General features: G+C 51.3%; 1 protein-coding gene across 5 annotated transcripts in view; it reads left to right on the top strand.

Annotated features, from left to right (window-relative positions):
* The window catches only part of L3MBTL3 (L3MBTL histone methyl-lysine binding protein 3), a 1294236-nt gene that overhangs the window by 258570 nt on the left and 1018331 nt on the right, over window positions 1-17335 (top strand). The window lies entirely within an intron of this gene.

Raw genomic sequence — 17335 nt, 5'->3', positions numbered from 1 at the left:
GAGAATATATATTTGTTTTTAACTTTGTTTTTATTGACATAATACATATAAGGTAGGGTGCTCAAGCAATCCCTGCCAGCAACACATTGAGCAAACATAACTGCCTATATTTTTTACATTTTAGTCCCATCCCACCTCCCCCCTCCCGCCCCATCCCCCCCAACTTTTTCAACATAATCCCCTTCCCCTACCCCCCACCCTCTCCACCCCCCCCAACTTTGCAACATACCAAGTTTTGAGTTTTTTTTTCGCAGGTTACAGAAGCAGCAGTGAGAACTCTCGAACATCGTTATATGCACTTGTTATACCATTTGACACCGTGGGAGCAGCGCGGCTCAGAGCAAATTGATGGACAGGCTCCAGTTCTAGGGCCGGCGCTGGGGTAAGCCCCGGGGAAACATATTGGGAGCCAACGTTACAGTCGCATAGAGACACAGTCATCGTGGAGGAGAACTGCTGTCCATTCCTGTGAGAACTCTGAGGCTTTGTCGTTTTTCACTGCCGTGAGTTTTTCATAAGTAAATATAGCCCTTAATTTACAGAGCCATTCCTCTTTAGTTGGTGCTAAGGGGCTTTTCCACTTTTGGGCCAATGCTAGCCTCCCCGCCCTCAGCATGGCCCCGATGACCCTCGGGAATGCACTCTGTTCCGTTTCCGGCATGGGAGTACCCAGGAGGATTTCTAAGGGGAGAAGTGATGGACAGAATCCCTCTATGTCCTTGATCCAGCTGAGGAGCTCCGACCAGTACACCTGAATAACCGGGCATCCCCACCACATATGGAACCAAGTGCCTCTTTGGTGACATAGCCTAGGACAGTAAGGGGATACTTCTGCGAACATTTTGGAGAGGGTGGCTGGGGGGCGATGCCAGGAGTGGAGAATCTTAAAACTATGCTCCATGGCTGCAGTGTACAGAGTACCGGTAAATATGGTTTTGAAGACTGCCCTCCATGTATGGTCGTCCAACTCCATGCCCAGCCTTTCTTCCCATATACGCTTAAAGGGTTGCCTATCCTCCAGATTAGCTGTTATCAAGGTGCTGTAGAACTTGGACAGGGAGCCCTTTCGGGAGACACTTTTAGCTATTACTTCTTCAAAGGGGGTGAGGGGGCGGGCTAGGTTGTCGGCCCATCGGGGGTGAGTCAGTATTCCCTTCAAACGCAAGTACTCAAATATCGATGGTGGTTTATCACCCAGTGCTTCGGTCAATTGTACATAGTCTATAAAGCCCTCCTCACGGGAGAGCTGGGAAACTCTCTCCAACCCCATGTCTGACCAGGCCTGCGTGTCGCAGAAGCCTCTGGTGTCTAGGTTGATAGGGGGACCCCATAGCGATGTTAAGGGGGCCGGCCAGGACGACAGCTTTTTGTTGTTTTTATCTGGCTTCCAGAGTGCCCATAGGACTGCCAGTGTGGGGTGTTCTTTAAGATAGGAGGGGATGGTTTTAGGGGAGGCCCATAGTAGATCTCTGACTTTTTTAGGGTGGGTGTGGATATCCTATATGTATGTCCAGTACGTCCTCATATCCTCTCGCATGTGCTCCATCATCACCCGGAGCTGAGCAGCTTTATAGTATAGTCTGAAGTCGGGGAGGGCGAATCCACCGTGAGACTTCGGCAGGGTCAAGGTGGAGAATTTGACTCTTGGTCTCCTCCCGTCCCATATAAACTGGAGAACTCGGGCCTGTAGAACCTCGAAGAAGGATTCAGGAACAACCACAGGAAGGGCTGCGAAGAGATACAAGAGGCGAGGTAATATATTCATTTTAACCGTCACCATACGGCCAAACCAGGAGAGAGTAAGGGGAGCCCAGCGTTTGAGATCAGTGCTGATTTTGGCCAAGATCTCCGGGAAGTTGAACTGATATAGTAGCGATAAGTTCCTAGGAATGCTGGTGCCCAGATACCTGTTGGACTCACGTTCTATCCTCACTCCCAAGAATTCCGAGCGAGCCCCGATGTCTTTGTCCCCGGGACCCATTGGCATAATACTAGACGAGAAGGCCCCGTAGAAGTTCATAAGATCGAATAATCTAGGTAGTGAGACCTGGAGGTTGGTTAGGTACCCCAAGATATCGTCGGCAAATAGTGAGAGTTTAAACTCGCAGTCGCCACAGCGTATCCCCGTAATTTCACGGTCTTCCCTGATCGCTATGGCCAGAGGCTCCATTGCCAGAGCGTATAGAAGGGGGGAAAGGGGACAACCTTGCCGGGTTCCTCTAGATAGAGCCAAGGGTTCCGACGTGCCGCCGTTAACCAAAACTCTTGCCATGGGAGCATTATATAGTGTCGAGATCCATCTGCAAAAATTCTCCCCGAGGCCCATTTTTTGGAGAACTTTGCCCATATAAGGCCACTCGACACGGTCGAAGGCCTTTTCCGAGTCCAAAGCTAGGAGGTAGCCCTCTTTCCCCTGCCTCGAGGCCTCATACATGAGGTCCAGGGTCTTGCGTATGTTATCGGACCCCTGGCGTCCCGGGATGAACCCTACCTGATCTCCATGTATAAGTGAGGGGAGGAGTTTCGCCAGTCTGTTCGCCAGAAGTTTGGCCAGAATCTTGACATCTACGTTAAGAAGGGAAATGGGGCGATACGATTGACACTGGGAAGGGTCCTTCCCCTCTTTGGGGATTACTACTATCAGGGCTAACATCATCGAAGGTGGGAGGGTGCCCCGGTCCAGTGCCGAGTTGAACATTTTGGCCATAAACGGGGCTAGCGTAGACCGGTAAGTCTTATAGAATTTGACTGTGAACCCATCGTCGCCTGGGGCTGTTCCACTCTTCAGGGAGGATATGGTATCTATTATCTCCTCTGGAGACACAGGGAGATCCAGTATGTCTGCTTTTTCAGGTGAGAGGCCGGGAATCGGGAGAGAGTCCAAGAAGCTGTCTATCTCGGTTCCGTCCCCTACGTATTCCGAGCTGTATAAGCGTTCATAATAGTGGCGAAAGTGTTCAGCTATTTTGCTATCCCTTACAGTTGGCTCTCCTCCCGGTGGCCGGATGGAGTTAACCCTCCTACTATTTCTGAGCTCCCGGAGCCTCCAAGCAAGTATTTTATCAGCCTTTTCTCCCTTTTCCATGTACTTCTGCTTCAGGAAGGACAACTTTTTTTCTGTTTGTCCCACCTGGAGGTCTGCCAGGCTTGAGCGCAGCCTTTGGAGTTCCTCCCACTTCCCGGGGAACATTTGTGATTTTAGTTTCCCACCAGGTTGAATAGCCTCTATCTTTTTCCTCAACCGTGTCTCCTCCAGACCCCTCTCCCTCTCCCTTCTCGAACCTGTCTCGATGAGAATGCCTCTAATGGTCGCCTTGAATGCCTCCCAAACACCCAGAACTCCGACCTCCCCGTTGTCGTTGATAGAGAAGTATTCGGTGATGGCTGTAAGGAGGGATTGTCGCACCTCTTTATCATGTAGAAGAAGGTCATTACACCTCCATAGGGACCCAGGTGGCGGGGCTGGGGGCATACCCAATTTTATTCTGACCATGTCGTGGTCTGTCCAGGGAACCACCTCCACCCCCGATTCCGTGACCTCGCCCCGGATCGTGGCGTCAACCAGGATATAATCAATACGGGAGAAAGTGGCATGGGGTTTCGAGAAAAAAGTGAAGTCTGGGTCTCGATCTTTTTCTGTGTGGTGTGTGTCGCTCAAGCCCAGATCATTGTTAACTGATTTGAAACGCTTCAGCCAGTTTTTTTTGAGGCGTTGGCTGGGGCATGGATTGGGCGAGCTCCTGTCTCTATCAGGGCAAAGAACCATATTAAAATCCCCCCCAACCAGTAAAGTCCCCTCGGAAAAAGCCACGATTTTCTCTCTCATCCCCATCCAGAAGCCATCCTGCGCCTCGTTCGGAGCATAAATACCAACCAGGGTGAACAGCCGACCCCTCACCTCCCCTTTAACCATGATATATCGTCCTTCCGGGTCAGACCTCTGGGCTTTGAGAACAAAGTGAGCCCCAGGGGAGACCAATAGGGCCACTCCCCGTTTCTTGGCCCGGAAGGACGCTGCATAGACTTGATCGATAGCTTTGGCTCTCAGCTTTGGCTCCCTGTCCCGAACCCAATGTGTCTCTTGTACAAATAAGAAATGGAGTCGGAGCCTTGTAAATTCCCTCACCAGCAGCGACCTTTTGGTGGGAGAATTGAGTCCCCGCACATTTAGCGAACCCACTGTCAATTATTGCAAGGAATCATCCATCATAGGAATAGTAAGAGCTCATATTTCCCTGCTCGGGACGAATAGTTCCAGCGCTCCCGCAGTGCTTCCACCCCCCGCTATAGTCCAAAACAAAAACAGTTACAAAACGGACCAGAAAACTTGGCTTGACCCCATTAGAATCCCCTCGAACTAACCCCAACCTTTCCCTCTCCCCTCCCCCCTCCCCCCTGAACGCCTGGTAGACCAGCGGCTTCATCCTGTCGCTGAGCCAGGCCACCATTGTCTCCCTCCTCCGGGCTCATAAACTCTTCAACAACCACAACTTGAGCCCCCCCCATCATGTTCAGAATACAACTAATCACAGTGCTTCCCCCAAAGGCATGGAAAACAGACTAGACTGTGATGTTTCCTGGGGTTTCTCAAGTGTCAGGTTGCCCAGGGGATGCCGGAGCCACTCTTCTGAATTTCCTATGGCCTCGGACTTTACGTCTCTCCTGAAAAGCCTTAACTCTCCCGGGTCCGACGGGCTGTCTTCCATGTTCTTGGTCTTCCCCTTCCCCGTTTGGTTCTCCGAGAAGTTCGCCCGACACCCTGCGAATGTCATCCTCCGTGACCAGGGCATATTTGTACCCTTCCAGTTCAAAGGAAAGCGAAAAAGGGTATCCCCACCTGTATCGGACCCCCTTGGTTTGGAGCATTTTCGTCAGCGGGGAACAGAGACGACGTCTTGCCAGTGTGAAGGCGGACAGATCCTGGTACACCAAAATCCGGGCTCCCTCCCAGTCCACCGGGCCCCTCTTACGTGCCAGTTCCAGGATTTTATTCTTCTCCGTGAAGTAGTGGAAACGCACAAGAATGGACCTGGGGCCTCTGTTGATCGCTCCCGCCCTGTGAGCTCTGTCAATGGTGGGTTCATTCGTGTTCGCCCCATCGAAGAGAGATCCCACTGCTGCGTTCATGGCTTTGATTATCTCCATTTGCCTTTCACCTTCCCGCTCCGGGAACCCCAAAAAGCGAAGATTGCAGCGTCGTTCCCTATTTTCCAGGTCATCCAGTTTCAGGGAGCATTTCTCTTCTCTCCTCTCGAGTTCCGATAGGCGCATGTCGAATTGCGTCTCGAAGATGTCATTCGAGGCTGTGTTATTTTCAAGCGCCTGGACCCTGTCGTCTATGTTGTCCACTTTTTTGTCCAGGGTATCCAGCCGTAGCGTTATGTCTGCTCTGAAGCCTCTTATTTCCTCCAGGAGGGCCGCCATACCTTTGGTGACCGTGCTAGTGTCAGACATGTCCAGGGGTGCCGGAGCCGCCATCTCTGGGCGGGTTGGCGAGCCTGAAGGTTTGCGTCGAAATCTCTGCAGGGATTCCTTCCAGTTCATAGGCCTCCCCTGACCATCTCCACGGGATCCTCTGCCTAATGCCCTAGGTCCTATGGGCAGTACCGTCGGGACACCAGGTTACACCAGGGGGAGGGCAGCGGGGGGACTTCCCTATGTACGGCCTCGGCGTAGTACTCACTGTTGGGGCGGCGGTTTGCTCCGGCCAAGTCTCCAAGGCACAGCCGATACGGGCCTATCACTCCTCGTCCCGGGTTTGATTCAAGCTATTGTGGTCACTGTTTTGGAGTCCTTCAATAAACGCTATGGTTGGCCCGGGGGGTACCCTTTTCTCCGTGATGCTGATTGCCGGTTGTTGATTTGGGGCGCTCTTGCCCCTGGGCTCCCGTCGTGCGGCTCCCAAGCTGTGTGGGAAGGCCCGCCTGGGGAGGGGTGGAGGGGTTGTCGTGGGCGCCTTTGCGGGGGCCTCCGCCTCTGGGGGACCCCGACGAAGACTGGCCCCCCGTTCGTCGATGGGGTCGAAAATCTTGGGGGGCAGGCCTCGCCTCCTGAGTGCACTCATGCACCAGCTCCACAATCCGGCGGCGGGCTCAGGGGAGGCACGATCCGCCGGGCCCCGTCCGCAGCTCCCCAGTGAAGCGGGGCGCAGCCCGGAGCACTGCGCGATCTCGTCCAGGTTCAGGAGGATTTGTAAGCCCCCGCTACGAGGTCCAGGGGAGAGCGGGGGGGGGGCGCTCTTCCGCGCCGACCGGCTGTGTTGTAGGCCTCACCTAGGCCGCGGCTTGCCGGCGCCCCGCTCAAGGGGTCGCGATGTTGGGGGAGGCTGGGCTCACTCCCTCTCCCGGTCTGAGCCGCGCAGCGCCCGAGGCCTTATGCGATTCCGCTCGGGGCCCCGGGGAGGCGGATTCCGCCCCAGCGAAATTCGGTATGGGGGGGCCGCACCCGCGGGGCCTACTCGAGCCGCGGCTCTCCGTTGGTTCCCGCGGAGCCGCGGTGCGGGGGAAGGCGGAGCTCCTCCTCCCTCCTCCTTCCGAGGGTCCAATCTTGGCGAAATCTCCACGCCGGGAGATCGGAGTTGGGGTCCGCGGGGGCTCCGCTGAGTCAGTGATCCGCGGGGGGGTCGACACTGCACTCCTAGGGGTCTGGGGGGGGCTCAGGTCCCACTTACGGCGCCCTTTGGAGGAGACCAGTGCGGATGCGTCGGTGCATCTCGGCGCCCCCTGGTGGATCCCAGAGAATATTTTAAAGTAAGATATAGATGTAAAATGGAAAAATGTTTACTATTGTATTGTATTGAATTTGTAACTTTTGTAAATATTTTAGGATATTATTGTTTATATTGATTGTTTTTATTGTTTGTCTTAAACTGTAGAGTAAAGATGTTATTACTGTGTTTAATTTTGTAAAGGTTTAAATAAACCAAAACAATAAATAAAAAAAATAATAATAAAATAAAAGGCCAGGTGTATGTTTGTCCTTGTATGTTTGTCCAATGCAGTCATGCGCAGTGGAGACACATTTGCATAGCTCTGCCTGGTGTCACCTCTGGAGGGAGCTATTGCCTTAGGATATGTAGTGGTCCTACTGTGTCAATGAAAACCTACACTTTGGCCCGTATACATGGGCTCTAACACTAGTGTTTCAATAAAAGGTTCTTAGTAGTTACAGCACTGGGCCTCTCCTTGCAGGTTAACACAAGAACCTGTATGCTTACGGTGCTGGGTTTTAGGGGTTCCTGCACCTTTCGTCTCTGGTCTTGAGGTTTCTTCTCTGGGTTTTCAATTCTGGATTTAAAGGGTTGACCCACCTTCTTCTACAATCTTCTCAGAGGCCTTCGTCTGGAAAAAAACAGGACCTGCTTTACTAGACTGGTGCTGGTGGAATCAGTACCCTCCACATATAATTCCTAACTAAATGCTTTCGGAACGAAACACATGTTGACTGATGACTGAAAGAGCAATTTTTTAATAGAGTTTTGAGTAAAACCCTTATCTACGCATAACATTTTGCCTACTTCATGTGAACGAATGTTATTTGAAATATTGGTACAAACAACTAAGGGGAACACCAAATAAGAAATAGCAAAGTGCAGGCTGTCCTCCACTCTTCACATATTAATTTTGCTCGCAAGTGTGTGCGTCTGACGGCCACACTGCCACTGTCACACCCAAACATCCCTTATTTATATCGAGTGGTCAACATAAGGATTTTCTATAATTTGGGAAAAGCGCAGTCGCAGTGGTAGCTGATGAATTTTGTAATTGGCGGGGCATCAATATTTGTCCCAGATATGGCACAGCGACCGAGCGTAGCGAGGGAGTCCGCACCAATCAAGTGGGGTTCTCACCCCGAGCCATTTTTTTTAATAATGGATTAAACGTATTTTAGAGCACACTTTTTAGAAAATGTGTGTAAACCGCCAAACAGTTTGCAGTTGATTTTGTAGGGTAACTGTTGAAAAAATCCAATAGATGCAAGTCAACAGTGCATAGGAGCATTTCTGTAATATATTTTCATGATGCCTTTTCCCACAATATGTGCCAGTATAAAACATTTTAACACTGGCTGTGCCCATACATTTCCATGCTGACTGCACGATTATACCCTAGTGTTCCAATATAAGAACATACTCCTGTTTGCTTTGCGCATAATGGCAGTAATGATACTAAAAGGAAACATGTCCATATTTGTTCTGCCAACATATGGCAGTATCCCCATGTAAGAACATACTCCAGTTGGCTTTACCATTAAAAATGCATGCCAAAGTATGAAAACCTGTCCAATGATTACTTAAAGATACATAACGTCATACCGCAATAGGAAATGGCTAGACATGTTGCATAAAAGTGGCAGTCTTGCTTCATAATAATATCATGCTTGCTTTACCAAAGATGCCCAATATAAAAATGTCATACCACAATAAGAAATGACTAGACTGGCTGCATTGAAATGCCAGTCTATCTACATAACACTTATGCTTGTTTTTATTAAAGATGCCCAATCCAAAATGTCATGCCAAAGTAATAATAATACCACTGATACTGCTTCCTTTATCAAAGATGCCCAATATAAAATGTCATACCATAATAAGAAACGACTAGACTGGCTGCTTTAAAATGGCAGTCTAGTTACATAATAACACTTATCATGCTTGCTTTATCAACCATGCCCAGTAAGAAATGTCATGCCTGCTCCATGGTGTGCCAGCGCCTTGCACTCAGACAGAATCATATTAATGATGATTGGGATTATGTGTGATTGCAAGGTGCTGGTGGGCCCAAGGGGCAGATGCGTGTCAGGAGCTGGGATCCCAGGCTACAGTCATGACATTATTTTACTGAGCATAGATGTCCAGTTAAAAACTGCCATGCCTTCTCCTTGAGACCCGAGCTCCTCACAGGCACACAATAATTGTGTGCGGGCGAGGTGCTGTGGGGGGCCCAGTCATGGTATATTTTACTGTGCACCTATCAGATGCCCATTAATAAATGCCCTCTAGTGCCTCACATGCACAGATAAGATAGTTATAGGGATTAGACTATGCACCCATTGAATCCTTATCAGGAGGGATGGGCAGCAAAGCTAGTATGTAATGTAAGTGGGCTTGTATAGCTCACTACTTCCACTTTTGGGGCCCTTGTTGTGCATGACTGTAATAAAAAGGGGAGGGGAGTCATAAATTGGACATTAGGAGAGAAATCTGTTTTCTATGGGTTTGGCAGAAAGACCTGGGAGTATGTTTTCCATAGAGAGAAGCGCTTTGTGTCTGTTAGCTGTTGATGTGGGGGAGTGTGATAGGGCTGAAGAGGAGAGCTTAGTCTGAGTTAATGCTGATGTGCTGACGGCTTTATCTATGGGAGTCATCTGTGGGGATGTTGTGTGTGCACTGTAAAGTGGTAGAAAGTTTTACAGGGGGGTTGGTTTGTCGGTTAAAAAGGAGAAGGCATTACAAGATAAAACAACCTGCCATCCTGCAGTGCGACCACTGGCCTCTTGCAGACACGTCCCATTTCACAATGCATTCTTGCGGCCAAAAAGGCAGGGCGTGATAGTGCACCTGAAAAAAAAGGGTAACAATGTAGCGACTGCCAATAGTCTGTTTAGATGATGCCTGGAAATTAAAACTTGTTGCTTAGGACAAAGGAAGGGTGGGGGCACAAAGTGTCCCTTCAATATTCCATATAACATAGCCTGTGCTTCCCAGGAGCCCCCTTGTTTTGTGCATATTTAAGTAACTTTGGGTCTCACACTAAGTTACTAGGGAAATCTAGACGTGGTCCCCTTGCTCACTATTCTTAGAGAGGCACAGCTCCACCCTACTGATGAGGTCCAACCAGACCGAAATGCGTGTCTGGGGTTGCTGTTGGTACTCTTGTTAAGAGGAGAATTGCTAAGCATTTCGGTGCTGGACTGCCCTAGGGCAGGACAAAGACTGATATGTTTTAGATATTTCTCCTCTGTGAAAGATAGTGAGCTAAAGACTGTGTAAATCTCTCGTAACCGGTACTAATGTCTGGCAGAGGGACTTCCAGGACCCCCCACCCCCTTGTTTTTTGATATGCTTCAAAGGTAAAAACACATGTCATAGAAAGGAGAGAACTACTCCTGCACAAGTGGGCTGACCAGTGCACCCAAAATAACATTTGAAACGTGACTGTAGGGCCCCTGGCAGCACACCACATAGGGTGGGGGTTAGCCGCCATAGAAAACATGGATACCAGAACGTGAGCTCTCCCCATACAGAAACCCTAAAGCAAAGCTCCAGTATCTTCAAAACAAAGTGAATGCAGGAGGTAAGCGAGATAAGTCTCACTCACCTTAAAAGCCATTGGAAAAAATACCGTTGAATCCAGCAGTAGCTCAGGACAGAAAGGGAAAGATTTTTTAAAAGAAAGTCTTCCTAACACTAAGAGTTATCAGGCACACACATTTGTTTCAGAGAAAGGGCTTCTTGATATTTGAGGACCTCAGGCACCCATTTCACATACTCCTACGTCCCGTCCCCTTTCCTCCATACTTGTGGGACATCTCTCCGTCCTGTGGGATGGGACCGGAGCACTTTGTAAAAAGCATCCACATTTTTTGAAAAAATGTGCCCCTCCTCTTTATCCTGCACAGGGCCCGGCACGCGGCCGTAACCCCGCCCACCTTGGCTCCGCATCGCCCATCAGTCCTTTTCTCCGCTCGATCGGGCCGGACGCACTTGCGTCTTCCCTTTTTTTCCTCTCTTGCTCTCGCTGGCGTTCATTTACTAGTCTGTCTATGTCTTTTAATTAGACTTTCCAGATTGTTGTCGCTTCACGAGGGCGGATCCCCATCCTCTTTGTTTAGAGTGTTTGGGTCCGGAACACTGTTGGGACTCTTGTTTTTACTGTGGCTCCCTTTCGGTCCGGGCACTTCAACGTCAGTTGGAGCGGTGGGAGGAGGTGTTCCAATGAACTCCTCCTTCACATTTTCAGGCATTCATCGACGAGAAGAAAAAACGCCCGGTAAGTTCTCTACTTTTCGAGCACCCCGACCAGGGGATACCTTCCCGGGTTCCTCTCGGTCCGGGAGGGGCGTTGATCGCTCTGTTACCGGGGTTCGCCCTGAGGTGCCCGTTGGGCCTAATAATTCTACCGGAGTTTTCTCCAAGGGTCTCCGTAAGGGGCCTATGAACACTGGAGTACGCTGCGAGGCCCCTCCTGTGGGGGCTGCTTGTAGACCCAGTTCTACTGAGTCGTGGGGTACCGGAGCTCGCTCTGAGGCCTCTGTCGGCTTCCCTCAAAAACAAAACCGGGTTGCGCCTCGAGGCCTTGGCTGGGCTTGTAGTTACCGAACGAATGTTCGAGGCCCGCGCAGAAAAGGCTGTTACCGGGCCTGGGTCCGAGGTCCCTCGTACAGAGGCTAAAGCTACCAACAGTTCTGAGAGGCCGGTCAAGGCTTTGTCGGTGAAAGCGCACCGTTCCCGCTCTTGTGGTGACACCAGATCTGTTGAGGGGGCAAAGAAGCAAAGTTCTTCTTTTACCGGCAGTGCCGAGGTCCTTCCTTTGAAGGCTCAGTTGGCGGTTGGTATGTCACAAAAACATTCCAGGCCTCATAGTACGGGCTCGGCCGAGGTTCCTTATGTTAAGGCTAAGATTAAGACCCCTGATCCATCGACGGGGACCCCTGCCTCTCTTCCTCACGTGCTGCAGTTCCCCTCAGATGAGGACAAAATGGCGCCCGTTCCCCCCACGACCACAGCGGACATTTTAGGTGCTACCCCTACAGCTACGCCATCGGCTTCTGGTCTAGGGCTCGGTTTCTTGGGTGAACCTAAGGTCCCTTGTGCGCATCCTAACCGGGCGGTTTATGATTGGAACGCCCGGATGCCTCTTCCGCACAATGTTTTGTTGCCCGCGGGGGCGGCGGCTTTGATTTATGTGGATACATCGGAGGAGGGGCCGGTGTTGCACCCTACCCCGTTACGTCCCTGGATTTGTCCACCTCATGAGGCCTCCTCAGGTCCCGAAACAATCTCCTGAGGATGCCTTTTTCGGTAAATTTCAAGCGCTTATGCGCACCGACCCCATGAGGGAATATTTCAAAGGGCTTTTCAAGGAGATATGTCCACCGGCGCCTCCGGCTCCACCTGTTACTCTGGTGGTTCCGCCAGCGCCTCCCTTGCCTGTGGTGCCCCCCCACCCCCACTGCTCTCCCGCCGTTGCCTCCATTGTCCACAGTGGACAAGGCAGTGGCTGACACGGCTCAGCAGGGTCCTGACCTGTCAGATGACCCTCAAGGCGATCAGGACAACGAGGACCTTCCCCGCTCTATCAGAGCCTTTCATGACCGGGTACTGGACATGATGAGTTTCTTAGATGTTCCGGTACCCGGGGCAACCGCTCCGCAGGAGGGTGTGCTTTCTGGGGCGTTCACCCTGTCTCCCTTGGAGCGTACCGGCCTGTTCCTGCAGAAGGACGTTCTGGTCGAGGTCCGAAGAGTTTGGGAAAAGACACACTCGGGACTTTTTGTCAATAAAAAAATTGACGCGAGGTACAGGCTGCATTCTTCGGAAGAGGTGGCCCTGTCATCTTGTCTGCCTCCCTCCTCCACAGTGGTGGCTGCAGCCACTTTGCAGTCCAGGCAAACGGCTACTCAGGTTCTTGGAAAGGAGGACAAGCTCCTCGACTCCCTCGGGAGGAAAATCTTCACCAACTCGGCCTTGCAGCTCAGGCAGGCCAACGCCAAATTCTTCTACTGATGTAGAGCTCACCAAAACCAAGGATAGCACTCGGACGGCTAAATCATTGTCTGTTCTGGTTAAAGCTCCTTTCAAATCCCAGAGACCGTTGTCGCAAAGTCGACCTTCCTCTGGTTCCTGCGGGGAATAACCGCCGTAGACAACAGCGAATGCGGTTTTCTCCCGCTCCTCAGCCTCCTCATCACGTTCAGGTGGCACCGCCACCGATAAGCCTGCCAAATGAGGGTTTTCCGCGCTCGCATGAGACCCCGGTGGGAGGACGCATTGCGTCTCCTTGGGAGGCGTGGCAGACCATCAGAGAAGACAGATGGGTCTTGTCAGTCGCTCGAGTGGTCTTCCGCTTACCTTTACCCTCTACCCCACCCTTCAACCCTCCCTTTCAGCTGTCGGGCTCACCCTCCCTCAAGGCCGAGGTTCAGAAACTTCTGGACCTCAGAGCTGTGGAACCCATTCCCCTTGGGGAGCGAGGAGGGGGGGGGCTTCTACTTCTGGCTGTTTACGGTGCCCAAACCCAACCAGGCTGGCCTGCGCACCACCCTAGACCTTTCCCAGTTCAATCTTTTCCTACTCTGTTGGCAGCAGCGGGCAACCTCCAGTGTCTCCTTCAGCTCCTGTTCCATCTTGGGCTGTCGGTGAACTGGCGGACATCCTCCATGACGGTCTCACAGGACCTGATCTTCCTGGGCTTTCGTTGGAGCACGATCGACTGCAGAGTGTATCTGACCGGGGACAGAATGGCGGATCTGTTGGCCACGTGTCAGATGTTTGCGCAGGCGGAGAGCATGTCAGCCTGGTGGTTCCAGAGGCTTCTGGGCCTCATGGCCTCGTGTGTACTGGCCCTTTCTCTTGCTCGTCTCAAAATGAGAAGGACTCAGATGGCTCTTCGGAATTCATGGCGTCAGGCAGTGGATCCGGATTCCATGCGGATAATGATTCCGTATTCCATGAGAGTGGACCTGGACTGGTGGTCATCTCTCAGCAACCTGTCGGTGGGCGCGGGGTTTCAGGACCCAGCCCCCATGGTAATGATCACAACGGACTCCTCCCTTCTGGGGTGGGGTGCGACGTTCGATCTTCTTCAGGTCTCGGACCTCTGGTCGCCTCAGGACAAGCTCCTGCACATAAATCATTTGGAGCTTCTGGCGATCTTTCTGGCGCTCAAGGCGTTCAGACCGCTCATTGTCAACAAGGTGGTCCGCATAAGAATGGACAATGTGGTATCAATGTATTACATAAACAAGCAAGGGGGAACAAAGTCTCCCCCACTCGAGGACCTATCCTACCAGATTTGGGAGTGGGCCGTACTTCATGGTGTCTGGCTGCTTGCAGTGCACATCCCAGGCCAGCTGAATGTCACAGCGGATGCCCTCAACCGGCGGACAGTGATCAGCTACGATTGGGAGTTGAAGGCGGAGGTCCTGTCATGGATTTTCTCATTTTGGGGCACACCGGAGGTGGACCTCTTCGCCACGGGGGTGAACAAGAAACTTCCTCAGTATGCCTCCAGAGGGGGACTGGGAGCCTCCTCTCTGGGGGATGCTCTCGAGATTCCCGCCTCTGCCTCTTGTTCACCGTGCAATTTGGAAGTTGAAGAACTCTGTGAACTGTTCCCGTCTACTGATAGCCCCGTGGTGGCCGGCCAGGTTTTGGTTCTCAGAACTTCAACACCTGTCAGTGTCTCTGCCGATCAGGTTACCAGTAACTCCCGATCTTCTTCACCCGGGGGAACAACAGATGTGGCAACCCTCCCCACAATCGCTCAGCTTGGCGACATAGTGCCTGAGTTCAAGTCTTTAGAGCATCTGAGTTTGTCTGCGGATAACATGCGCATTATCCAGGCAGCCAGGAAACCCTCGACCAGATCTCAATACAGGAGTAAATGGCTCAGGTTCTGTCATTGGTGTTTGGAGAAGAAGTTTGATCCGAGAGTGGCACGATTGACACAGTGCTGTCCTTCGTGTCCTCCCTAGCAGAGTCAGGGGTTCATGTTCTGTCATGCAGGACTTATCTCTCAGCGGTTTCCGCTTACCTTTCTACAGACCTTTGTTCTTATTCTCAAACTAACCCAGTGGTGAAGAGGCATTTTGCTGGCTTGACACGCCTCTACCCTCTGGTTCGTAATCCGCACCCGCCATGGGACCTAAATGTAGTCCTGACGGCGCTGTGCCATAAACCCTTTGAACCAATGGCTACGGTAGACCACAAGTACTTGTCTTGGAAAGTGTCCTTTCTGGTCGCCGTTACGTCAGCGAGGAGAGTGAGTGAGCTCCAGGCATTGTCGGTGGAGCATCCTTTCTTGGTCTTTCACAAGGACAAGGTAGTCCTTCGGACAAACCCGGCTTTTCTACCGAAGGTGGTGACCGAATTCCATCTGAATCAGTCGATCTCCCTTCCGGGGTTTTTTCCGAACCCTGCCTCAGAGGCTGAAAGGGTTCCACACTGTCTTGATGTCCGAAGAGCTCTTAAGTTCTACCTGGACAGGACTTCCGAGCAAATTCTTCTCAACTTTTTGTGACCTTCTGTAACCCTCAGGGCAAGCCGACGTCTAAGGCAACTATTTCTAGGTGGATTTCCGCCTGCATCACAGAGTCTTTCACCGTCTAAGGGCTGAAACCTCCTAAGGGTATCCATGCACACGTGTTGCGGGGCAAGGCAGCCGCGGTTGCTTTTCAGAAATATGTCCCCTGAGAGTCCATCGCTAGGGCAGCTACTTGGGCCTCCCCATCTGCTTTCTGTAAGCATTACTGCCTCGACATGAGCTCAAGAGCTGACGCTCAGTTTGTTCAGGCTGTGCTGAAGGACCTGTTTCAGTAAGGGGTATTTCCATCCACCCGTAGTTCCTGTAAGGAGTGCTTGGGAATCTCCCACAAGTATGGAGGAAAGGGGACGGGACATAGGAGTATTACCAGGTTACTCACCGTAGTGACCACCTACTCCTAGTCCATAGTCCCCTTTCCTCCATACGCCCACCCGCCGTCCCCTCTAATAAGGTTCCTCTGTTATTGCTAATGAGTCTTTGACCTGGCGATAGAAAAGGACTGATGGGCGATGCTCGGGGCGGAGCCAAGGTGGGCGGGGTTACGGGCGCGTGCCGGGACCCACGCAGGAAAGAGAGGAGGGACACATTTTTGAAAAAAAAATGTGGATGCTTTTTACAAAGTGCTCCGGTCCCGTCCCATAGAGAGATGTCCCACAAGTATGGAGGAAAGGGGACTATGGACTAGGAGTAAGGTGGTCACTACGGTGAGTAACCTTGTAATTCCTCAGTATGTTGATTGGTAAACTGAGAGAAACATCAGAACATGCACCTGTGCTGCGTTCCGTGTCCTCCTGGGACATTTGCTTGTCCGGTCAACGGAGGGGGCCTTGCAAGACATTTGTGAAGCATTCGGGGCAGGAGGCTGAATCCCTGCTCATTTTTCCCAGAGGTCTTCTCTGCCGTGTCCCAGAAGCCCCAAGCCCCTTGCACACAGGGCACACATCCACAGGCCAAACATGAAACTCCCCTGCACCCAACCGCCATGAATCACTGGGTTTTGAGGCTGCACCAGAACTTTACTTTCCCAGTGTTTCTGCAAACCTGCCCTCCTCTGTCAGAATGTGGATTGGGACCAGACAGTTCCTCTCCTAGTTCCAACTTTCCAACCAATTTGAGGCACGCAAAGCGCTCACCGGGAATCAAAGGCTGGATTCCGCAAAAGGGTATTATTTTACTTGTGAGTTTCCTGCATCAAAAGGACAGTCATGGCCGTGAAGCAAGATGACACAAAGGACAGGTATTGTTGCACGAGGAGCAGTCATTTTGAGTGTCTTGATACGTACAATGGCATTATCGCAGAAAAAGAATAGTGCACGGTGCACCTGAAAAAGGTGTAAAGTACGATTCACTGACACCAGTCTGTCTTGTGCACATAATAGAAGTGCCAAAAATGTTGCTAGGTGAAAAGAAAAGGGTACACAGTGTCCCTCTAATTCTCCCCTGATGGTGGCTTGTGTTACAATGTAAAAATACAGGAAAGTAAATGGAGGGGGGGACTATCTCTGCACCGGCAGCCATAGGGACTGACCAGTGCCCCTGAAACATATGAGTTGAGCAGATGAGTGAGGCCAAAAATACCTCGCTCACTCCAAAAGCTGCCAAAATACCATGTCATTGACAGGTATGTTGGGGTTTTCATTTAAATCGTTGGAGATATTAATATTTCCTTAGCAGCTACACTGTTGTCAATGATTATAGTGGGGTACATCCTACTGCAGTGCAGTTGCCTCCCTCCTGGGAATTTGTCTGTAAAACCAACAGCTGTGTTTGAAAGCTAGCTGGAAGTAAGCTACTCCTTACGGGCTATAGATGGGAACTGGGGATCCCTGGGAGCCAGTGCAAGCCATAAACTAAGGGATGTGACACCGTAGAGGTCATAAATGGAGGATTTCCAGAGCTCCGCCAGTCTGTTCTTAGGACCCCAGCAGACAGTCACCACTTAATTAGCCAATCTGTAGTAATCACTGCTAGAGCATGAGCTTAACGAGGAATGAATACCAGTGCTCCATGTTATTACAGTATGTGGGAAATAGTGGAGAGAGGGGAGACTTTAGAAAATCAGCTTCAGA

This window comes from Ambystoma mexicanum, chromosome 11 (assembly GCF_040938575.1).
Source record: "Ambystoma mexicanum isolate Mex_15411 chromosome 11, UKY_AmexF1_1, whole genome shotgun sequence".
In the NCBI taxonomy this organism is placed as follows: Eukaryota; Metazoa; Chordata; class Amphibia; order Caudata; family Ambystomatidae; genus Ambystoma; species Ambystoma mexicanum.
Note: the sequence above shows the minus strand (reverse complement) of the source record. Positions and strands in the feature narration are given on the sequence as shown.